At 43.5% G+C, this 25,494-nt stretch overlaps 1 protein-coding gene across 12 annotated transcripts in view; it reads right to left on the reverse strand.

The window, feature by feature from the left end:
• Positions 1-24,535, reverse strand: part of TNC (tenascin C) — a 91,053-nt gene extending 66,518 nt beyond the window's left edge. For 3 of the 12 annotated variants that reach the window (XM_074362091.1, XM_074362089.1, XM_074362092.1), the window contains exon 1: positions 24,310-24,533. The gene's annotated coding sequence lies outside the window, so the exon portion shown is untranslated. Of the gene's footprint in view, positions 1-24,309 lie in introns of all 12 variants that reach the window. The other 9 variants (XM_074362093.1, XM_074362095.1, XM_074362088.1 and 6 more) reach the window with 8 other exon arrangements.
• Positions 24,536-25,494: the final 959 nt, after the last annotated feature.

A 25,494-nucleotide genomic window follows, 5' to 3' on the forward strand; every position in this document is an offset into this window, starting at 1 on the left:
AAAAAAGATAAAAACCCAATTGTCAGGGTTTACACTACAGGGAGTTGTCAAAAGCGGTTGAGAAATTAATGAGTAAAGATAAGAAGACCCGGTTAAACTTTAGGTGGTTGTAATATTGACTAAAATATGCCTTGCATGCGTGTGAGAATAGTCTATACATAGTATGAAGTCACTCACAGTCCTCTTTAGATAAGAATTACATCTGAATGTAGTTCAAGAAAATAATTGAGAACTATTTGGTTTTTAGCCAGTCGTGTCATACATTCATATTTTCCTATGCTTAACGCTACTCTTACACTTACACATTCTACGTTAGTGATTGCTGTCAATTAGATGTGGCATTTGGATTCCTTATTCTAAAAGAGGTTTTCCAACTTCCCCCTGCCCCAGGAAAATCTTATCCCAATAATAGAATGTATCAACATGATCCCAAGTGATCCTTCCTGAGGGCAGAAAGTCTGCAAAAACTGGAGAGGGATTGTGGTAGGGAAAACCGAACTGAGAAGCATTTCTGTAGGACTGGGCAGGGAGGGGTCTGGGGACCTAGAAAGCACTCGCTGTGCTTTTAATCAAGAACTTTCTACCCATGTCACATCCCAATTATTAATATTATTTGATATTTTATCAACTCTCTATGTAACATCTACTTAGGGTTTCTACTCCTTGATTAGGCAACCCTCTCTCCCCCCAGGAAACAAACATACCCCCAAACCCAAACAAACAAAAGACAAACCAAAAAGAAACAAAAAACTTCTTCTGAGTATGCATTCTCACTCAAATTAGCTCCCTAAACAAGAATTTGTGGATCTGTGATGTAGGCAAGCCCACTGAATGAAAATTATTATGAAGAGGAGAACTTGGCAAGTTCTCTTCTCTCAAACCAGCACAGCACATCTCAGTCATTTTCTGGGCACATATTTATTGATTGCATAGTCTATCGCAACTGCGTTAACTCTCTTTGCCTTCCACAAAGTCCTTCCTTCTCACCCTCTTCCCATCAATTCTTCGCTCTTTCTTTCTTCTCTTTTCTTTTTTTGTTTGTTTGTTTGTTTTGTTTTGTTTTAATAAGAAAGGGATATGGGCCAAGTCTGAAATGCTTTTGGACTTTTACCCAGCACTTTTGTGTGTGTTGCTAAATGACTTAAATTTCCATCTAAAAGGCCGTTAGAGTTGTTGGTTGAGACTCTAAGGCAATGAGTCTGGGGTAATAATGACCAGAGTGTGGGTTGAGTGAGGATTTTTCACTGTGTACGTACGAGACGTGCACTGGCACAGCCAAATGCTGCACTGGTTGGAGGAGGGAAATGTGATTCCTGAGGACTGTGTATTTCCTGTATTAGCTCATGGCGATCTCAGGGCAAGTGGATGTTTTTGCACTTTGGGAAAGACCCACCGTATCTTCCATGTGGTGGAAAAGGCCTGGACTTTGGAATTAGACACACCGAGTTCAAATGCCACTCACTGGCTCTGTGACTTGGGCAAGCTGTTTATCTTCTCTAAACCATAATCTCACTTGTAAAATGAAGGTTAAAATCCTTCCAGAGGGAATTATGAATTAGAGATCTGCACAGAAAACACCCAGCATGGGGTCAAAGCCACAACAGGCAGACGTTAAAAAGCAGCTGCTGTTTTGTTGTACTCAGAGAAACTGAGCCTAGCTCAAGTCCAGGCCAACAGCCTCCTTTTGCTTAAGCTTGATCTCCTTGTTGAATCCAATCCTAAACTCAGCAGCAGCTTGGATCTAGATCAAAGAGAAGTTGTAGAAATCACCGACGAGTGAGGGAGAAAACCTTATGAAGATGAATTTACTGGAACTGGAAATATTTATACCAGAGAGGCAAAAGATACAAAGCAAATAATAACCTTTAAGAATGTAAAATAGTCTCCCGTGGACAACTGGCCGGTTAATATCTCCTTTGAGGATGGACTTAGGGAAAACTACTGTAGACTGCAGTTTGTGATATTTAGGTTAGACATGAAGGATCATGTTCTGACAGTAGAGGCTTTTAAAATTGGGGAATGAGCCACTTACTGTGTAGAGATTCTTTAGAAAGCACAAGCAGATTCTTATCTTTATAGGAAGTGATCAGGCCACGGAAGGTCTGGAAAATACCTTGTAGGAGGAAGGAGTGCGAACCTGTACGTGTTTGTTCTGTAGTTGAGGAAGCCAAGGTGGAGAGGAGCAGGATTACCATGTGCAAATCTTGGGGATGCAGGAACTGGCTTGTCCCTTGTGGCCCCAAAGGACAGAACAAGCACCAATGTGTGTATATGTTAGGGGTGGAGAGAAGAGTTGGTTACAAGATGGCAAATTTCAGCACAACAGGAGAGATGTGTTTCTAATTGGAATTATCCAATAGAAAGGATATAATATAGCAATAAATTGAGAATACAGCAAACTCCAAGGCACTGAAATGTGAACAGAATACTGTTGAAGAGTGCAGGTTTGTAGACAGACTGTCTCGAGTTTGAGTCATTGTCCAACCACTTCCTCTTCCTTGGGCAAAGCACTATCTACACCACAAGCCAGAGTCATCTCATCAATGAAACGTGACCCGAGCGTCCTCACAGGACGTGGTGGGAAGTGCACGAGATAATGTGTGACGAGGATGGTATAGTCTTTGGCATCAGCAGGAGCTCAACGAAGGGAAGCTTTTGTGAAAAATATGGACTTCAATTAGTGTTTTTTTCCAGAATTTTCTTTCTCCCAACTCTTGAAACTCCTATCCTGGCATACACAGATTTTTTTTTTTTTTAGAGCAAGGGTGAGTTCTGCAGTGAAGTGAAGATGTCCCTCTCTCAGAGCTCCCAGGAAAACATGTCCTGGGAGGTATCTGTCTCTTTATCTGTATCTACCCTTTATCTACACCTGTGTCTACACTGTATCTGTATCTGCGTCTACACCGATACCTACATCCATGTCCACGTCTGTGTCTGTAACTGCAGCTCTGCTTCTCTGCCTGCCTGCCTGTCTGTCTGTCTGTCTGTCTGTCTAGTTGTCTATCATCCATCTTTTATGGTGAGATTAAAGTATCCGTCAATGTTTGCAAAGGAAGCAGCTGGGAGAGACACAGCCTTTGTATTGGCTCAATACATAGATTGTTGGGGTCACACATCCAGGATGAAGTGGCTTTGTCCAAGTCGTGCACGTTGCCTTGCTCTGTACCCTGTCTCGGCATGCATGCTAAATGTAGAGAAACACACGTGTGGCCCAGCCTCTGCGTTCCATCTTTATCCAAAGAAATGTTTAGAGCCAGAATAACTGTTCTGATCATGTCTGTGACTCTTCTGGCGCCTTCTTTCCTGCAGACTTCTCAAAACATAATTAATATGGAGAAAAAAATCTCCCATAAAGATTTCTTCAAGAGAGAGAACATTTAGGAAGAGGTTGGGAAAAAAAAAAAAAGCCCAAAAGCAAAAATTTTGAATTCATGGGTCTAAAGCTGTGTTGTTCAATATGGCAGCCACTAGCCACAAGTGGTTATTAAAATTAAGATGAATTAAAATGAAATACAATTAAAAATTCCATCCTCAGTTGTACTGTTCACATTTCAAGTGCTTAATAGCAGTGTGGCTAGTGGCTGTAATATCAGACAGTGTGGATAAAGGACACTTCCATCATTTCAGGACGGTCTGCTGAGCAGTACTGGTTCAGAGCTCTGCTTGGTGCTATTAAGCTGATGGAACAAGTGAGGGAACTGAGGCTCAGAGAGGTCAGAGAGTCTGCAAAAGGGGAGCTGTAACATTGTTAAGTCTCCTGTCTAATGGAAATGAATGAGTAACCCACATGCAGATGCCAGGAGACTAGAGAGAGAAGATGATGTTTATTTTTAACATAATATGACATAAGCAAATATGTATGCACACTGTACTTTCCATACCTTACATGTTCAGATGTATCCAGGTATAAGTGAGTATTCTTTACAGCTTTTGTCCTCCTCAAACCTGAAAGGACAGAGACCTTGCCCCAGGTGAGCATCCTTTCCCCCATCCTACACTTGGAATAGAAAATGTTTCATCTTCTTCTCTCTATATACCTTAGAAACCAAATTTCTCCATGAGATTCTTCTCCTTAAATCAAACCAAAGATAAATCGTCCAGGAACCAATCTGCTTACACCCGCCATCTTATCCTGGCCTTCCTCACCTTTCTCTTGGGAGCTGGTGGAGCTTGTCAAAAATAACTTATGGCTCTCCTGCTTCTGTTGACCCTGCACTACTTTGCTCCAGAGTTTTTGAGGGGACTAAGTCTGTTTCCTTCAGCAGTCTAAGCAATTCTATTGATGCAGAAGCTGAGTTTGGGAGAAAGAGCCTGGCCTTTGCAGAGTAATAAAGCTATGTCAGAATTCAGCTCTTCCACTTAGTAGCTGCTACCTCTGGCCATTCACTTCCCCCTCTGAGTATCACCTGCCTCATCTGCATGGCTGTATATATGCCTCTTTCATAGAGTTGTGGGAGGATGGGATAAAATGAGAAGATATATATAAAGCTACTAACAGTGCCTGGTGCATGGCAGGTGCTTAACATGGTAGCTAATGATAGTAGAAACAATTATAATGACACTGGTTAAAGAGAGAGCAGATCAGAAAGGAAAGTTTGCATCCAGAAGGGAAGAGAGAATCAGGAAGCTACATCACGACTATAATGATGATATACTAGGTAGCAAAAGAGATTGGCCCACCTAGGTCTGTTAATGTTCAAAGTAGAGCATGGCTGCATTCTTTTGAGGGACTGGAGAAAGACTCCACAAAAGAGGTGGCACCTGAGATGAACCTGCAGGATGGGTGGGATTCCAAAAAGTGAATGATACACTGAGCAGGTGGGTTGAATTTGAACCTTACGCACCTGCCCTTCTAGAGTAGACATCTAGAAAGAGGGGACAACATGAGAAAAGGCAAGGGAGTTGGAATGCATGGGTGATGAGGAGGACAAGGAAGATGACAGAAATGACAGCAGCTTCCCTTTGTGGCTGCCTGATGTAGGCAAAAGCCGGTAACATGTATGGAATTCTCACAGTCTGGCTCTACAGGGGTGTATAAGATGTGTGGGACGTGGAGAGGAGAGAGCACGTAGAGGTGGGAGAACCAGTGAGGAGCATCAAAGGTCTCTGTGAAGGTCTGGTACTGAGCCCAGTAAGCATTGTTGTAAGGCAAGGTGCCTGATTGCTCACACTGTCATCTGTTGAGAAGACTAGGCAAAGCATAAGCTACTGTATTTAGTCCCTTGGTCTCCAAATACCTGGCACATTTATGGTGTCTGCCTCCTATAAAAATGAAAAGACAAAAAAGCCCCCAAAAAACAATGGCCCTGAAGGCTCTTTTTTTGGTGGGAGGAGGTGTTAAAATGTTAGGACTTAATGACTGATGAAAGATAAAACTTAGTTCTTGCTGCAGATTCTTTGATATTAGGTATTGCCAGTATAGGATAGTATCCCCAGATTCTGGCATTATAGATTTTTATTCAGAACATTACTCAGAGGTAACACTTCATTTAGCAGGTGGGGAAACCATGGTCAGTATCATGGCAGCCACGTCCCAGGAGCTTTTTGGTTTATAATTGCATACTCTGAGGCGCCTCAAATCCTCCCTTTTCTCCGTTTCTTCCAGTAGAGGTATTTGGTAGTAAGCTTTTGGAAGCAGCATGGAATAAATTAATGGTTATTTTTAGGCACTTCGCTGCAGGACAAAGACCATTGCTAGAAGAAGGAATCAACAATGTTTGAATTTTTTCCGGGTCACAGCTGGAGAATAAACAATTTCATTTTTAGATAAAGATAAAACTTCCAACTGGCTAGAGTCATATTTAAGAATACTTATGACTTCATTTTTAGTAGCTCATGGAATATATTTATCTTGTGGACTTAGGCATTTACGTCAACTAGCCTAGGCTTGGGGGAACAAGGAAGATTCTTACTGTTTAAAAATGCAGATGAATTTCTCTCCACACCACTTTGGCAATACCTAAGGTGGCTCACACCAAATTTTTCTTCTTGCTTGCTTTTATTGTCAGTTAAGCATGGAGTTGCTAACATGGGCATTCTTAAAGGTTCTAGAAATTCCTCACCCCTTGTCCTTCCCAACATCCATAAATTCCTTCTTGGAATGTGTCAGGAAGAGAGAGGAGCCAAGGAACAGCCTTAAGTGTGGATTTTTTCCGAGGACATCTGATCCTTGCACTTGAGCCAGTCTAGCACAACCTGTGTCTTAAAGGAATCGAGAAAACGTTGCCTGCCAAACCAAAGCCTCTCCAAGCCCTAGGTGTTGGGATTCCAACACCAAGAAGCACTTATCCGTTTAGGTAGTACAGCGATGTAACTGGCACCGAGTTAGGACACTAATGGAGCCAGTGATCATTTCAGAGTCCTGGGAATTAATTCATTGTCAAAATCATTTATTCTTGCATTTAACAGAGATGAGTCGAATTAGTGTTTAGACCAGGCTATGGGATAGCTCAAGAGGTAGCAAGGTGTTCCAGAGATGAATGAGGGATGATGGTTCCTGCTCTCAGTGAGTTCACAGTCTAGTAAAGGAAACAGACAATAAAGACAGCTCCAGGGAAGGATGATAAATGCTAAAACTGACACATTTCCAAGGAGGGTCTGTGCAGCGTTCGAGAATATCTGCTCTAGAATCGGCCAAATACTATGGATTCTGGTACTGCCATTTGCTGTTGGTTTGAACCATGTGGAATTGTCATTTTTGAGGGTCAGGTAAAGTTGGACAGGGGCAGCTTCATATGGCTCCATCTGGCACCTATGACCTTAGGTATATAACATTGCCTCTCTGAGCCTCAACTTTCTTGTTTGTAAAATGGCAACACATAGAAACCTCACAATGACCTTCTTTCAACTGCAAGTGAGAAAAAAATGAGATTAAATGAGATAATACATGGAAATGCTTAGGACAGTGCCTAACACGAGGGAACTCTTAGTAACTGGTGTATTATTATTGTGTGATGATTTATATCTTTTGTTTGGAGAAGGCAGTTAGTGTAAGGCTACTCTCTGAAGAATGAGAGGTTCCTAAGGGAATTTGGGGGAGCCCCCCACCCCCACCCCCAGTCCACTGTTGCTTTTTTCCATGGGAGTGCATAATTGTTAGTGTTTCAGTTTGTCAAGTGACAGGGATACTCTGAAATCCTTAGGACAATGAGGGGGCTGTGTTTATAGCCCTTGTTTCCCCCCAGCCTACATATTCTCATTCAGTAGCAAGAAAAGCAAGCCCATGAGCCCAGAGTGGAGCGCTTTTCTGGCAGGTCAGTCCCCTGGCCAAGGGGCGGTGCTGCTACTGGGGTGGTTGTCCATGCTGCTCAGCCAGGTCTTTCTCCAGAACAGGCTGCCTGTGGTTTAGTTTTTCAAGACGTTGCTTCTGACGGGAAATGCTTGGCTCAGTTTTTCAGCACTTTCCATGGACACAGACAGACATCGAATTATAGACTCAAAATCAGACTTGAGCAAGCTTAGAAGCAACTGTGGAAGATCACTGAGTCCAAGGATGGTAAATGTGTGGCACCACACACGTCCTTCTGGTGCACATGGCAGACGTTGCTAACTGATGCCCACACACTTCTTTGGAGCCCCGCTTCAGAATTGTTATGCATATATCACTTTAGGCAGCAACACTGAATTAAGGAAAAGTAGTACATGACATGTAAGAGAATAACCGAACCGAAATACCCAGAGAGAGTCACTGGACAATTAGTAGCAAAGCAAATATTAAAACCTAGACATCCTAGTTTGTCAATGAATTTTTTTTGTCAATGAATTTGACTAAGACCGCTGGGAGGCCTTCAGCAATAAGTGCATATGAAAGGCTCCTAGTCATTCTTAGTCTGGAGTCATTGTAATGGTCCCCAGAAGGAAGTATCAGCAAGAGGATTTTAGCATCTGTGTTAAGATTCTTATTTCCAGATTTCTTGGTCTTGTAGGGTTTCTTCAGTTTCTCACCCATCCATCCATCTATCCATCTATCTTTTCAGTATGACTTTATTAAACACCTCCCGTGTGCCAAGCCCAGAGTTAAGCATGAAGGATACAAAAATGAAGAAAATAAGCATGTTCTCTGTTATCAGAAAGCTTACAGTTTTCTCTGGAAAGGTCACAAAATGGAATTGATTTTAACTCTGTGTATTGTGGCTTTAATATTTGTGATATTCTTAAGTGCCCCTGCAGATTGAGAACATGGTGCACACCGCTAAGCCAACAGCAAGAGTAGAAATATTAAGATTCTTTCAAAAACTACCTGCTGTTTACTCACTGTATGCTGCATGACATGCTAGGGAAACTAGGCAGAGTAAGGACCTGTTCTGTTTCCAGAAATCTCATAAACTAGAACATACACAGGCAAGGTTTGTTGGCAGTGCTAGTCTAAATGAAGGAATTGAAGGAAGAAGTGTCACTCTGAGCTTGGAAGTTCACAGAGGGCTTCCTGGAGGAGGAAGTGTTTAAGATTATCAACTATTGATTGAAGAGGCCTTGAAAGATCAGGAGAAGATTGAAATATTAACAATGATAATAAAAGTAATAAAGACATCATTAACTGTCATTCACTGAGTGCCTAATTGCCAGAGCCTGTGCTAAGCATTTTAAACCTCTAATTTTAAATTCTTGCAAAGTAATATGAGATAGTAGCTTTATTCTCACTTTGCAGATGAGGTAAGCTCCTGGAGATCTGAGGCTCCCATGGGGCCATGTAGTAGACTGTGCAGTAGATTAAAGAGCCATAAGATGAGCCGTGAGCCACAGTTCTGCCAGCCACTCTGCGAAAAGTCACATCCACTCCTGGAGCCTCAGATTCTCTTGTAAAACAAGCAGTTGTGTATGGCTCAAATTCTAGGGTCTCTTTTGTTTTAGTGATGTGCGGTCCACTGCTGATTCGGCAATATTTCTGCTGAACTTAACTTTGGATTTCATTTTAAACCCAAGTCACATGGCCAGTATTAAGAACAAACTCCCCAGTACTGTTTCTTTCTTTAGTCATTTGGCTCAAGCATTAGTAGTGCTTCATGGCTTTCTCCCTCCCATCCCCCAGGTCCCCCAAACATACGTTTCATTACCAACCAAATTAAGCCCACAAATCTTAATCCATAAAATATTTCCACCCAGACACAATAATGAGATTCATATTTGTGGTTTAGTATACCTAAGAAAAGCTCAGATGAAATATGACTAGATCCATTGATACATTCAGACCACAAACTGCCCTGGTGTGGTCTGGTTTCAATTTTTGAAATAAAAATTCTGCAGAGCACTTGCTTTCTCTTTTCTATTTCTTGCCTAGACAGAAAAGAAAATTAAAAAGTGGATCTGACCAAGTGGCAACAATATAGGTTCCTGTAAAATTGTTTCAAAAATAGATCTGAATTCATTTCCCAGTGGAACAATGACCTCCTCTGTTTCAGCCTTCATCCAGAATTTTAAGAAATCTAGTTGACTCTTTCACAAGTTTTGGAAAGTGGGTTTTTGAACTCTTGAGCCAAGGTTAAACAATTAAAGAGATTTCTCTAGGAAGGACAGGTTACAGATGGACTAATAACTCAACACTAAAAAAGATTTTCTGAAAAGGGGTGGATGACATGGTGGCCTTTGTGAAGCTGTTATCAGCCACCCAAGGCCAGAGATGTAGCCTCCAAAGGCTATGAAAACTCTTAAGGAGGCACCCTATTGGGAGAGAGAGGAAAGTAGTCTTTAGAGTCAGGAAGACCTGAAATCAAATTCTGCTTTTATCTGCTTAGCCTTGGACAAAATCTTACAACTTTTCTGAACTGTGGCTTCTTTAATTGTAAAGTAGAGATTTTCCCAGGGTTATTGGAGAATGTGATAAGGAGTTATAAATGCCTGGCATATTAACAACAAATGCTACCTAGATATTAGTGTTTAGTCTCCTTTTCTCCCCTTTTCCTTCTTGTCCTCCCCTATTAGGAAGCTCTTCAACATTGAACAAATTTTTTTAAGTAGACAGTAATATTGTAGAGGTCACTCAAGAATTGGGTAAGAGGTTGAATTGGTTTGGGATGACAAGTTTCAGTCTATGTGTCAACTTAAATTAGCTGGTAATGGCTGCTGGAGCTGCTTTGAGAAAGATTCTGTGGCCATGTTTAGACTCAATGGGAAAAGATGCTGTGATGGATTAGCAATGTCTGCTCTTGATACAGAAGTGGGAGAGTGCTGGTGTGTGTGCCAGATATTTGGCATGGCAAGACTAGATAACTGTGGCAATCTTTTCCAACTCAATGTGCTGATATTTAAATGAAAGGAATGCAGCCTGACTGATGCCTGTGTCAGAGGGAGCCAGATGGAGTCACTGACAATTATAAAAGCCTGTGTGAATCAAGTCCAATGAAGTTTGATACCTTTTGATGAAAGTTGACTCCAGAAATGAAAATACGCCTCTAAGACTGGAAGCAGGGGAAGCTAAGGCTACTCCAGTAACCAATGTATGTGATCGCAGGCAAGGCAAGTACTTTCATTGTCTGCTTTCTCTTTCTCAAAATGGGGTGATTTAAATGCTGCAATCATAACTAACATTGTTTGAACACATCTGTGCCAGGAACTGCATTACTTGTCTTGTGTGGAGTATCTCACTGAATCTTCTCCAAGTCTTCTGAGGTAATTGCCTTTATGTTTCTCAGTTTACAGATGAGGAAACTGAGGCTTGCACAGTTCAAGGTGACAGAGCAGGCATTTAATGCAGGTGGGCTGACTCACGAGTCAGAGACCTCATTTCTAACCATCAGCTTCGCTGCCACCCTTTAATGATGTCAAGGGAGGGGTTTGCATGATTTGCATGACTGAGTTAGGAGGACTAACTTCAGAAGGGCTCGGTGGTCAGGGTCCAGAATAACTACCAGCAATGAAAGACCCTTATGTCTTACAGAGAAAACAGGAGAAAAACTGCACATGAGCCTGAAAAATAGAGATATTTCTAACCCTTGCCTTGGGTTTAATTTAGCTGAATGACTTCAAGCAGCATATTTCTACAATGTAATTTACAACATGTTGATAGGTATTAATGCAAAGGAAAGAGATCCCTAGTTCAACATTTTTGGAAAATGCTATTTTAAACCAAATGCTATTTAAACCAAACAAATTACCCAGCTTTCTTTACTTTAGGATTTTCTAGGGTCTTTAATATGTTTGTGTTTATCTGAAATCTCCAAGAAGGGGAGAGTTTATAGTGTTTCCCAAACTCACCAGATTATTCTGTCTTTGAGGTACGTCATGGGATTAGGTTCGATGGCACATGATGGGGAAAGTGCGGATTTGGAACAAATCCTAAACCCTTTCCTCTTTAATTTCTGTATATATTGAATGGGGGTCATGATATTCCCCACCATGCCTGCTCTGTGGTAAGTCTGAAGCTCCACATTGGAGACTGTCTAGCAGTTTAAAGTAAGAGTGAGACAAAGAGTTGAACATTTATCCTGTGTCTAGAACTTTAGAGATGCCATTTAACTGTGACACCAACCTTATGGGTTAGGAAGCATTGTTCGTATTGTACTGTTAAGAGAACTGAAGTTTTGAGAAAGTTAAATAGGTTGCCCAGTCAGTAATTATTTGACTCGGAATTAAGAACCCAGTCTTCTAATTCCAAACCTTATGCTCCTTCTGCTACACCAAGTTATCTTTTGAAACAAGATTCATTGTTCAGTTTAAAGAATTCATATTTATGCAGTAAATATCAGAGGGAAATCCACCATCACTGATGTAAAGAGAGTTACTGGATTCCTAAAGTGAGACCACTTGGGAAGGTGGTGTTGGGGAACTGGGGTGCACATAACTATTTTATTTACAGTTTTGAACTTGAAAGGAGGGCACAAAGCCAAATGCACTATAACTTCTATGTCTCAGGCAAATCTTTAAAGACCCTGGAAACAGTCCACTCTCCTTGAGTCTGGCCTGGATAGAAAGTGAGTAAGTGAGAGGGAGATAAAGTGAGAAGTAGCAGACAGGGGAGCTTTAGAAACCTCCCCTTTCTGGAAAGTTGGGCCTCATGCTATGAGCTTCCTAAAAAAAGTGTATGGCTTCCAAGAAATTAGTCAAAGCATGAGAGCATTTTGGAGAGTCTAGAAATTACAACTCTTATTTTTGAAATAATGGCTTACGTGAACAAACAAACACATAAGGAAATGGGAAGAAATCCCTTCTAGACAAGATCGTTTAGTTCAGCATATGGCAGGAGAGTCAAGAAATTTAGCCTGAGAGAGATAAAAGTCAGAGATAGTTGGGGAAAATCAAGGCTGAATCTTACAAATTAATAAGTTTTCTATCATTCTTCCAAACCTCCATTCAAATATAGAGTTTGGCATGATGTTTTTGGAGGAAGATTTACTAGATGAACCTTTATTTCTGCTTCAATCTCTTTATACATAAAATATAATAATATCTAACTTGCTAGGTTATTGTGATTGGAAATTACGTATGTACATTTAGCGCACTGACTGGTGGGAGTCAGTAAACTTTCTTAAATGACCAGATAGTAAATATGTTAGACTGCAGCCAGAAGATCTGTCACTATAGGAGACAAGTTAGCCCTAAACGTGACATAAATGAATGACCATGGCTGTGTTCCAGTAAAACTTTTTTTATAAAAATAGGCTGCCACCTAGTAGTTTGCTGATGCTTACTGGAATATAGTAGTTAGTTAATAAACGACAGCTTCTCTTATAAAACCAAATACAGGTTGAAATGGACAGGAGAGAAACGAACATTTTGTTGACAGCCTACTGTATGTGTATCTGTTTTGTGCCAAGCTTTATGCTAGATGCTTTTTAAAAATATATCATCATTTATTTTGTCATTTATCATGACAGCCTGGTGAAATATGTATTATTATGCCTACTTGGAAGTTAAATCTAGAGTTAGGGAGGTTCGGTGACTGACATAAGAGGCAGAGGCAGCTTTTGGACCCTGATTCACAACTCTAAAATGTGTGCTCTGACCTGCTACACTGGTGTGACTCATCAGGCAACTTCCCGGAGTTCATGTAAGGTCAAATCTTAAATTATCACTTCTTGATAAAGAGAGTAGACACTGTCAGCTTCCATTTCCCAGATCTTCAGCAGCAATCTGTTGGCTGTCCTTGTGTAAGTGCAGAAATATGTAACCTCTGTGTTTCTCCCAGAGCCTCTGGCTGGACCTCAAGTTTCATACACTTCCCCCTTGGAGAATGCTTAAGCCAAGGTGTATTGTTTGCAAATGCTTGTTAGATTCTAGGCAGATGTTGGCAAGTTTTATGTGGCCTGAGATGGAGTTCCAGAGTCTACTGAAACCTGGCTGTGCTCTCTGATCATCTTAGCCAAAAAGAGCTGCTAGTTAGGGTGACACTCTGCTTGTCCCCACCTCTGGAGCTGGATTCTCCCATTCTGGGCATGCCTGTTTCAACCCAAGTGGTTGGTTTGGCTTTTTACTATAGGTCTAGAGAGCAAATTTATAGTACTTTTAATGTCTATGAAACCTCGTGCTCCAGTGCAGAATTTACCAGACTATGTTCCAAGATATTCTTAGGTAGATGTTCTATGGAAAAGGGTGTTTGTGTTCAAATAAGTTTGAGGGTACTGGGTTAAACAAAGCTGAACAAAGGAAATGCTGCAGGATTTCTCAGATACATGCACTCTTTCACTCCAAATCTCCCACTGGCTTCTAATCACACTCAGAATAAAATCCCAAATCCTCACCACTGCCCACACAGCTCATTTGCTCATTTCATTCAGATCTCTGCTTAGAGCTCCTCCCCATGTCTCATCCTAGTTAAAAGAGCACCCCCTTCACCACCAGTCATTGTCTGATCCCTTACCTTGTTTTAGTTCTCTTGTTAGCAAATATCTACTGGAAATTGTACTATAACTTTGATTACTTTTTATTGTCTACCTTCTTTCCCCATAAGCTCCGTGGCTGAAAGGACCTCACGTCTCTTGTTATCCATTGTATCTCTAGCCCTTACAGTTATATATCAATGGACTTATGAGCTATGAATTTCTAAGAACAGGACACAGGGTCAAGTGTTCTCCACTCTTTTGACCACAGAACACTTTGTGTAGGTGCATCTCATGGGAAGGCTGTTGCACAGGACCCACTTTTGGGAATTGCTTTTCTAGTGGAGTCTTACTGCTGAGAACTACTTCAACAATAGGTAACAGCAACACCAAGAGAATATTTATATTGAGTGCCCCATAGAATATTTATAGTGAGTGCCAGCTTCTGTGCTAAGCAATGCACTCGCACCATATCATGTAATAACCTTATGGAATAGGTATTAACTATTTTGTCTTTATTTCAGGTGAAGAAAATGAGGCTCAGACAAGTTAGGAAGCTTGACTAAGACCACATAGCAAGCAAATAGCAAGCTCTCAAACCCAGAGCCTTCTGATGCCAAAGCCATGCTCTTAATCATTACCCAGTCCTTTCCCTGGGCTGTGAATTTCTCCACGTCCGAAGATAGAGAGCTCCTTGTCTTCATCCCTCCTTTACCCTCTCCTTCTTCCCGCTAGTTGTAGACTCATCCTTGTTAAAACTGCTGGATTTCCCACTATCTTTTGTGACTCAGCCTCAGATCCCCAGATGGGCCTCCTCTGTCCTTGGTACTGGCGTTTCAAAATCCCAGGCAGTGCAAATTTTGATCCTGGGGGCCACCTCTGAAAGCAAGGACATTTCTTGAAGTCTGCATCCTAAGACCATTTCCTGTCCTAGGGCTGGGCTGGCTTCCCCCTGTCACATGTTATGACATCACTTTGCACAGTTGACAACCTAGAGGGCAAAGCATGCAAACACCATGAAGTTCTCGGCTTTTTGAATAAACTCAGGTGAGGAAGAGGAGTCCAAATATGGGATACAGCAGTGGACTCCTGTCTGTTTTAGAAGACAACAGATTTTACTCCAGTTGTACTTGATTTTAGATAAACTAGATACAGATTCTCCTTTTAAAACTGTATTGGCAGGAGGAGTTGACCTCTGAGCAGACAGGCAATTCCAGAATGATAAAGTGATGACGGAGAGATACATGGGGTGAAATGGGATGACAGTAGAGTGCCATCTACTGTACTTGGAGGAGGTGGGTCCTGAACTGAATTTTGAAGGAAGAATATGAATAGGTGAAAAACATAGGGAAGGACATTCTAGGAAAGAAGGAATGACATTTGGAAGGGCAAAGAAAGCACGAAATGGTTGGTGTGGAAAGCGTGAATTATAACGAGTTATAAGGTCTGCTTGGAGACCAGGGCCAGATCATGGAGAAAACCAAATGCCAGGCTGGGGATTTGAATTCTTCCTATGGCCAAAAGAGAACCATGTGGTCTTTGCACCTAGGAATGTTGATTTCTGCAACCCAAAGTTGAAGGACAGATTGAAAGGGAAGGTTGGTTGGATGGGTGGTAGTGGGGGAACTTCTGCCGTGGTCCATCTGTGAGATGCCACAGCCTGAGCTAGCATGATGATGAGGGTGGGAGGTAGTGAACTGATTTACTTGTCAAGACTGTGGAGTCCACAGATTTGGTGTGTGGTGGGGTAGTAACAGAAAAATGGAAAGGGAGAGGGAATTAATCCTAGAGTTCAGTCTTCATTGTAATACCTGCTAAGAGAGGGTAGGTTGGGGAGGGGGTACAATGGGTGAGTTTCAGTTTTGATCACTTTTCATGTCTTACCTTTGAATGAAATACCTTTGAAGTCATTGCCTTGGAAGATCCCACCCTGGGGTTATATTCAAGAGGAATCTTGGCTCCCCAGTAAACTATGAAATCTAATGCAAAATGCCTGACTCCACCTCATAAATAGGTAGGAAGCTTAAATAAGACACAGTCTACCCTAGTGGTTGCCTTAAGTATTGACTGCTAATCAGTAGGTACAGGTGGGCTGGATGGGTTTATGGATAAGAAGTTGTCAGAAATTGGTGACACTGCAGTATTAGAGGCAGTGGCAGGCAAATTATAAGGTTGGCCTCAACCATACTACGCCCTGCTAGTCACATCCTTATGTAATTCCTTCTCCTTGAGGGTGGGATGGTCTAATGGCTAGCTTCTAATCACAAGTATATGGCTACGGTAATGGACTGTCACTTCCACAGTTAGGCTGTACAAGATTGTGGTATCAGTCTCGTTTGCAAGCTCTCTCTGGCTTGCTTGCCTTGTTAAAGCAAATGACTATGTTGGGGAGGCCCATGTGGCAAGAAAGCGAGGGTGGCCTCAGGCCAGCAGCCAGCAAGGAACTGAGGTCCTCAGTCCAACAGCCCTCCAGGAGCTGAATCCAGCCAACAGCCACATGAGAAAGCTTAGAAGCTAATCATTCCCCAGTTGAGCCTTCAGACGAGACCCAGTCCTGGCCAACCCTGTGATTGTAGCCCCGTGAGAGACCATGAAATAGGACATCCATTTAAGCTGTTGGAATCCTGACCTACAGAAACTGTGAGATAATAAATGTGTGCTGTTCTGAATGACCAAGTTTTGTGGGATTCGTTATACAACAATAGATGACTAATACAGAGGACTCCTTGGCTCTGTCCATGTATACTAAAGCTGTTCAGAGAATAACACTGTTAATTTTTCCTCTCTAAAGAATATATTAACTCTGACACTTTTTATATTGTCCCTGCCTTCCAAGAGCAACAGTCAAAGGACCTAAGGTTCAGTGCCGACCCTGTTGCCAACTGGCATGAGATCTTAGAAGGACTTTTCCCTCCTCTGTGTCTCAGTGTCACCATCTTTAAAATGAGGGAACATAAACTTGGTCAGCAGTTTCCAAAACCTTTTTTTTTTCCCTCTGGCCACAGAACTCTTTCATTAAATGACATTTCATGAGGAAGCTTGGTGCACAAAACAGATTAAAGTGTTGGGGCTTTAGCTGAAATAAGGTGGGGTGGTTGGCCTCTCCATCCCTCCATAGCAACCCTCATAACACCTCAGAACAGCCTTTTATCATTTTTTTTATTGATTTATAATAATTTTACAATGTTGTGTCAAATTCCAGTGTTCAGCACAATTTTTCAGTTATTCATGGACATATACACACTCATTGTCACATTTTTTTCTCTGTGAGTTATCATAACATTTTGTGTATATTTCCCTGTGCTATACAGTGTAGTCTATTCTACAATTTTGAAATCCCAGTCTATCCCTTCCCACCCTCCACTCCCCTGGTAACCACAAGTCTGTATTCTCTGTCTGTGAGTCTATTTCTGTCCTTTATTTACGCTTTGTTTTTTGTTTTTTTGTTTGTTTTTGTTTTTGTATTTTAGATTCCACATATGAGTGATCTCATATGGTATTTTTCTTTCTCTTTCTGGCTTACTTCACTTAGAATGACATTCTCCAGGAGCATCCATGTTGCTGCAAATGGCATTATGTTGTCGGTTTTTATGGCTGAGTAGTATTCCATTGTATAAATATACCACCTCTTCTTTATCCAGTCACCTGTTGATGGACATTTAGGCTGTTTCCATGTTTTGGCTATTGTAAATAGTGCAGCTATGAACATTGGGGTGCAGGTGTCATCCTGAAGTAGATTTCCTTCTGGATACAAGCCCAGGAGTGGGATTCCTGGGTCATATGGTAAGTTTATTCCTAGTCTTTTGAGGAATCTCCACACTGTTTTCCATAGTGGCTGCACCAAACTGCATTCCCACCAGCAGTGTAGGAGGTTTCCCCTTTCTCCACAGCCTCTCCAGCATTTGTCATTTGTGGATTTTTGAATGACGGCCATTCAGAACAGCCTTTTAAATCTAGTCTTCAAGCCCCTGGCTTAGAGACTACCAGTGAGCCCTTTTAGTTTCAACATTCTATGGGTTGTAGGGAGTTTTTTAAAACACCCCACCTATATGTTAGAGCAATCTTCTGTGACATCTCCACATAGAGCTACCTCTGTGTGACCATCCCAGGACCCAAGGCATACGTACCTTGGAGAGCAGGCCACTTCCCTGGGGGCAGCACTAAAGGTGTATCTACCCAGCGGGAGCCTGTTTTGACTTCCAGGTCTCCCCAGCAGGTGGACTTCTCCTGTTGCATCAAAACTCTTTAAGTATTTGCCTCTCCCAAACTGCCGTGTCCCTCAGTGGAAAGGCATGGCTTCCTTGTCTGGATGTGCTCACAGGCTTTAATATTATTAATATTGTTATTGCTGTTGTTTTGTATGCTGGTGCCTGCCCTGGGCTGCCGTATTCCTGAGGGTCTCTGGCTGGCAGGGAGTCCACTGACACTCTCGGTTCCCTTGTGCTGGCTACAGTGAGGTTACACGTGTCCACGCTGCCTGGCATGCCTAGCCGCGTTCCCCAGGGCACTGCTATCAGCCAGGCTTTTCCTATTTCGCATCAATAGGCATAGAGCTTTAAACAAAAATATTCTGACTTACACTCAATATTCGGTCTCCTATCTTTTTTTTTCTACCTACCAAGTATAGTTTTATAGCCCTGAACACATCCCTGAGTGATTAAACTCTCCTATTCCTCCAAAGTATCCCCTTGCCTAAAGTCCATCACTGGCAGTTCTCTTCTTTGTGTGAAGCATTGCCCTCTCTACCGAACTACCCTTTAAAAATGTGAATGTTCCTCTAGCGAGTAACCTGCTGCCTCTACCTTCTTTTCTCATCTAGAAAATGGGAATCATACCTGAACACCCCAGGGACACAGTGAAGGAAGCACAATTTGGGGAGCCAGGCAATTTTTGGAGTTCCTGGAGAGGAACCCCAATGCCACCACTTTCTACTTTATGCAACGGACAACCTTCCGTGGCCTCATATCTGTAAAATAATATTTGGTTGCTGGGAAAATCTGAGAGTGATGCACAGAAAATCCATTTTATCCATTTATAAATGTACGAGTAACCTGCTTTTTTAAAAATCTGTGTGGCATGTGAAAATGTTTCATTCACCATAGGACACAGTTCAGAAGCAGAGCGGTGTTGTGCTATTGCTCATTGCCTTTGGGACAGCAGAGAGTTTCTTCAGCAATACCTTATGGGGGGCCTGATACCTGCCAGCCAGCAGGTGGCTAAGTTCTGGGGAAAATGAGCCCTAGCAGACACGGTTCCTGTCTCACTGGTGGTCTTGGCCTCGTGGTGTGCAGTCAGGTGAGGGACGGGAGGACATAATCTAGGCAGTTAGGATGCGCGGAGGTCAGTGGGGGCAGCGTGGAGCTCTGTGGGAACCGGTCAGTGGGGTGTGCAAGCCAGCCTGCCGGGCAAGCTCTGGTTTACGTGTGTGTCAGGCTGGCAGGAGGGATGAGGTATGGATCAGGCTTCGCCCTCCTGCAGCTTCGAGCCCACTGGAGAAACATGTTACACCAGAAATCACATCCTACTCATTTAATTACAGTTTCTGCAGGGGACTCAGAGGAGCAAATTGGAGAGAGCCACAGCGGCCTCCTGCTGCAGAGAACACCAGGGTCTGAAAGACGGCCTCTGGCTCTTCTCCGCTCTGCCCTGTCTAGCCCCGTCTGTTGTCAGAGATGAGCAGAACTTCAGTGCAGAGCATGGCGGTTATAACCACTTGCTTGGGACTTGGAACTGGATTGGAGATCTGGCTCCAGCAATCACTGTCTGCATGGTGTTGGGGAAGCTGCTTAAACGTTTCCAGCCTCAAGTCCCCCAGGTTTCAATTAGGGGGCAGGTATACTTGCTGGAAACGATTGTTGGTGATTAAATGGCATAATGCCTATAGCATACTCAGTAAATACGAGTTACTACCATCATCCCCTCAGCCCCTCCTAAAAGAACTTTTCGGGCACATTCATGTAGAAGTTAGTAGCAGCCAACTCAGCTCCTGCAGAGGAAGAGTTGATTAGTGGTTAATTCTGAAACAAGCTATTTTCAGAGTTTGTGAACTATCTCTGGCTGTTGACATATGGGACATTAAAGGACCAACCAAAGCTATCTGAGTTACCATGGCGGCATAATTAAGGATCTGTAAATTTCAGGACATTTCAAAAAAAAAATCTGAGACAACTTGGCATGAAATTTTTTTTTCATTTTCACTAACAAACAGACTAAAATTACCCATGGAAAGGATTTTCCATTCATAATCTGCTTTCAACTTGAGCATTTGACTTTTATGCCATGACAGAGGGTCAAAGAGAGTGATTGAGTGTTGAACTAGGTTGCTGGTAAAGTTAAGGAGAGGCTGGAAAAATGAGACAAGGGAGGAGAAATGAGAAAAAGGATTTCTAGGCTTCAGGGCATAACTAAAAACAAAACAAAACTAAACTAAAAACAGTCTGGTCACTAGGGTTAGAATCAGGTAGGCACATAGGCTTTTCTGCTCTGTAAGAAGGTCACAGGGTGGGTACAGCCCCGTACGGTCAGCAAGGCCACCACTTTCTTTGTCTTGGATGGAATTATTGCCTGGAGTTTCCAGGAGCTTTGGGGGGGGTGGGGTTTCCTTCTTGGAAAGGAGCCTTCACCTAATGTTTCCCACATGTCGAAGGTGTTCATACTAGCCTGGGATTAGATTCAAGGGGATTCCCTGTGATCTTCTCGGAGTGAGAAGTGACTGAACCATAACCCCGGGGAATTTGTGGTGCAGCGCCCACTACCATTTCCTGGCCGTCCTGGGATTCACTGTCCGGAGGCTAGGCACGCCGATTTCGCTTTATCTCCCAATCAGCCCGTTAAAACCCAGATGCTCAGTTCATCTGGCTCTCAGAGAAGGTGCAGCACAGGTACAGCTCTGCTTTCCCAATGAGAGCTCCCCTCTGCCACACATGGGTGGTGTGTGCCTACATTTCTGAGATGGAACTCAGCGGTAATGACCCGACTGCTGCCTCCAGTGCCATGCTTCTCTCTCTCGGGGCTGAAATTTGAACTTTTCTGTTCCCAGGCAGAGAATTCCACCACCATGAGAAATGATACATGCAGGGCTGTTCTGCAAAATCAATAGACACCAATGCCAGGCGAGGGCTTCTCTGCCCTCTCTGCCGGTCACTGAAAGACACTGTTCCACGTTCCCTATGAGGTCTGCCCAGCCTGACTTTAGGAGGCCATGCCACAGAGTGGAAAGAATAGTAGGGTTTCAGCCCAAAAGTTTGGGTTCAAAACCACCTCTGCTCCTCACTCATGGAAAATCCTCAGATGTATCACTTCACTTCCTTCCTTGGGCCTCGATGTCTCTGGCCATAAAATGGGGCTAGTCATTCATAACTTGCAGTGTTAGAGTGAGAATTAGATAGGCAACCATAGGCAAACCCTCCTATCACATATGTGATGTGTAGTTAGCCCTCAGTGTTAACTATGTTGAGTGTGTGTTGTGTTTTATCATCACAAAGAAGTTGTATACTGAGTCAACTAAATGTTCCCTACTTTCTGCTTTTCAAACTGCCGTGACTTCAGTGTGGGGGAACTTGTGCATTAAGCCAGCTGGGCATTTTTTCCTGTAAGAAAACACGGCTGTTTGTCTGTAGAAATCCAGGGGGAGGAGAGAATAGGTGTTCTCAGACCTTCATGAGCATTAGAAAGGGTAGGATTAAGGGGGCTATGTTTTTCATTCTGTCAGCTTGAATTCCCTTTCCAAATTCCATTCTGGTTATATGATCAGGCTACCGCTGTATTTATGGGTGGCCACAGTCTGGCTGGAGGGGCAGATTTAGACAAAAAGAACGTTTTTTTCCTTCTAAAGGCAGTTCAAGAAGCAGCAGCATTCAGAAGGAACGTGGTGGAGTGAGCCTCTGATTCGGGGGATCATGGGGACCTGGGTCTGAAAACCAACTCCATCTCTCTGAGTTCTGTTACTCATTCTCTCTGCTTTTTAAGCCATGTCTTTGTCCAATAGGTACAGTCCTTTCCCAGAGACATGGGGATGTTTAGTGAGATGAGGTATACAAGGGGCCTTTAAATTAGAGAATGGGTTCTCCATATGTTTTGGCTATGGTTTATAATCACCATTAATTGAAAGAATCATCCTTTGTTAAGCATTTTAAACTTCCCACACATATCTCTGTCTACCGTCCTAGTTGCAAAATTGCTCAGACTTCCATTGTATGTGGGGACTCGGAAGGGCACAAATCCTTGTCAAGGTGCAGAACGGTGGCCTGAATGCACACTACCTGGCTTCGTGACTTTTAACTGTGTCTTGTGTGTTCAAGAGTCTGTGGAAATGTCCCAGAGGCCGAGAGCGGTGGGGTGAGTTTTGGACCCTCCACCCCACTTCAGTCAAATCAGCCCCACATTAACCTGTCCTATATTGGGGTTTTGCCAATTCATTTCAATTTCATTTAATGACTATTTCCACTGCTAAAAACAACTTTGAAAGCCACTGTCTTAGAACATCAATCTTGGACAAGTCTCTGAAAATTGATAAGCAGAAAAACCTCCATGTATTGAGCTCTTACTGTGTGCCAGGTGCTGTGTCGAGAGTTTGATATATTATCTCACTCGAGTGTCACAAGAACCCTGTGGGCTACAGATGGTCATCTTCTTTATATGGACAACAAAGCTGAGGGCTGGAAGGTCAGTAGCTTCTTTGTGGGGGTCTCGGAGGCAGTTCGTGGATGATGAGATAGGGAAGCTAGGTTTTTCAAAGCATAGGGAAAAAAACAAACAACTCTAGAGTTTGGCAGCACTCCTCTAAATCCTTATCCACTTCACACTGAGCACATCAGAGAATATTCACATTCATTTTCTTCCCCCAAACACCATCACCTCCTGTAACGCACAGGTTTAATGTTCACTCTGCTGTGAAGGGCTGGATGCACACAATTCCAGCAAACTTTACACACGTTCCTTTAGCCCGTTCCTTTAGCCCTGAACAAAGCCCTCCCCAGTCCTGAGTTGGACAAGGCAGGAGGTTTTATTTCTAAAGCTCCATATGGGAAAGCTCCATAAAAAGGGGGAAAGTTTCACAAAAACATGAGAAAGAGTCATTCATTATTCAAGTGAGGTTCCCCATCCCGCTCTGCTTCTGGACAGAATGCATTTCTAAAGAGTCCCCGGCAGCAGTGTGGTGGCACTTTATAGCCGACAGCTTTAGAATCTGCAAATGCCCAAACTCAAAACCTTGTTCATTCTGGAATCAGAATTCAACATTTACATCCAGCCTCAGCTGCTTCCTTTACTCCCAACCTGTGACAACATAACCTCTAGCTTGTAAAATACAGCCAAGAATCTGGCCTGCCAGCTAGTGAGACGCCCTCAGATCTGGTGAGATAAAAAGACAGGGAGTGAGGGTGTGGGGGCTGAGGAAGCCACAAGAAACACGCCAAGATTGGCTGAGTGCCTCTTTTAACTTCCAAGGTGGTGGCAGCTTGGGGCAATGACGACAATTACTCAAACTTCCAGGTCTTGAGCCCGCCTCACTCTCCCAGTCTCTTTATACTTCATTTTCTTGTAAAGACAATAGGGTATTGTCCCCATTTTAGAGAAGTGAAAACTGAGGCTAAAAGAGATTACGTGGTTTTACCAGGGTCACATGTGTGGTGGTGGTGGTGGTGGTGGGGACACTAAAAGAACCCCTGGCTACAAAACCTGAGCTCTTAATCCCTTTAACAATGCTGCTGGGAGCAAGAATTCCTTCCACAGTCTTCCAGGGAGGAAGAGCTTCTCATCCCTAGGGGCAGTTGTTGTTCAGGGCTTTCTGTGATGAGAGGTGAGGAGGGAGAGGTGATTCTAGAAGGATATGGGAAACTGCTGGCTCTAAGCCCGCAAACATGCACAGGTACCCAGCCCAGGGAGGGATCAGTGAATCAGGAGACATCCATGGGGAGCGCCCCCGCCCGTCAGAACTGAAGCCGGTGTCCACCACTCCCACCTTGTAGCCTGCACTTGTCCGTCTGGTCCTAGGCATGACCTTCTCCCTTCTGTGCCTCAGTCCTCATCCCTTTCCATGTCTGAGTACGGGGTGGGTGTTGTGGCATGAGGGGTTGGGTATATAACTCTTCGTAAACTATAAGGTGAGGGCTGTTTAGGTGTAAAATGTTATTGTTCTCTCTACCATCCTTTTGTCAGTCTCCCCTTAACCCACCCTACATTAAGGCTATGAACAAACTCTGCTTTCAAACTCTACTTCCTTAACCTTCAGACAGAAATATTCACAGGTGAACCAGCCAGGTAGGGAGTTAAGAGAAAATTCTTACTTTCCCTCTGAAGAACGGCAGAGAAAAACTTCTCAAAAAGTTCCATGTGGAAATGTTCATAGAACTAAAATAAGCAAACAGAAATCTACGAGACTGGAAGGAGGCGAATAGAAAACAAGTCAAGGTGCATCCGATTATAGCAAATACTCCATTTTGCCAGCAATGAAGATAAAGCACAAGTTGTATAATTAGGAAACCACAACCCAGTTAGTGCTGGCAATGCAAGCACTGTATCATAATGATCTTTGGTGACGGGGGTGAAACAGACTTACCTTTCCGGAGTTGGGAAAGACCTAGATCCTTGAGTGAACCAGCTCCATGGAATAAGTAGCTGGATGTGAGCGGCGGGGCTCCCACGTGCGCTGTCCCCCAGTGTCACCCGCAGCCCCGCTGTCTTTGTGCTGAGGACAGGCGGGGGTGTGTGTGTCTGCGCGCGGGAGAGCGTGTGACAGTAGGCAGGCTGTGGCCAGTGCAGCCAGCTTTGGCTGGCTTATATAGCGAACTCCTTCCTCTGTAATGGGACGCCTCGCCTCCAGACATCCTTTCCCACTTTTTCAGTTGGCGAATTAAAGGAACAGCCCTCCCAGCGGAACAGGGTTTGCTCATGAAAGACACACTCACTCCCAGCTCTCTGCCAAGAAAAGAACCTATTTGCATACAATTTATTGCAAAAGTAGGAATTCCCGCTTCCCTTGCCTCCTGCCCCCAACAGGGAGCAGCTGTTAGTGAAGTGTGATTTTTGCTTTACTCCCCAAATGGATTTTCTAATTGTGAGACAGAAGCACAGGGAGCGAAAGAGAGCAGGATCAGCAGCTCTGGCTCTGCTGGAAACGGGCAGGCTGGAAACATGGAAAGGAGACCGGGGATCGCCCGGGCTCTGGGCAGCAGCTGCTTAGTGGCACCTCAGAGAGAGCGGAGGGGCTGAGCCGAATTCCTGGAAAGAGGAGAAAAAGCCTTTCAAAAGCCTGGGGTGTTTGGGGTTTCTCCAGGCCAGCAGAGAGATAACCCAGGATTAGCTCTCAGCAGGTGGGAACAGCGCTGGGAGCACAGATCAGTCTCGATTCTCTTTTGTGGGACACAGCCTTGCCCAGCTGGCTGGAGGCATCATTGTCCCAGTCCCAGTGCCCTACAGGGGAGCAGCTTTTTGACACTGTTCCTGCCCTCTGCGTGGTCCTGCCTTCTAAGCTGCGTCTCCTAAGGTTCTCTGAGGTTTCTTCTCAATGCTGAACGGTGTCCTCCATGAGAGGAAAAAAAAAGTAACAAGTTAATCTTTGAAACATAAGCTGAGCCTTTGCTCTCTAGCCTGCTGTGGATTCTTTCCAAGGTCTGAGTCATCCATTAGTCTGGTGGTTAGCATGCACTGGGTATCCTCAGGGCACACACAGGCAGTGCAAGGAGCGGGCAGGCGGCGAGGCCAGGGCACCCACACTTGAACTCGGTGGTTTTAGGATCTTGGA

The sequence above is a fragment of the Camelus bactrianus genome, chromosome 4 (assembly GCF_048773025.1).
Source record: "Camelus bactrianus isolate YW-2024 breed Bactrian camel chromosome 4, ASM4877302v1, whole genome shotgun sequence".
Classification (NCBI taxonomy): domain Eukaryota; kingdom Metazoa; phylum Chordata; class Mammalia; order Artiodactyla; family Camelidae; genus Camelus; species Camelus bactrianus.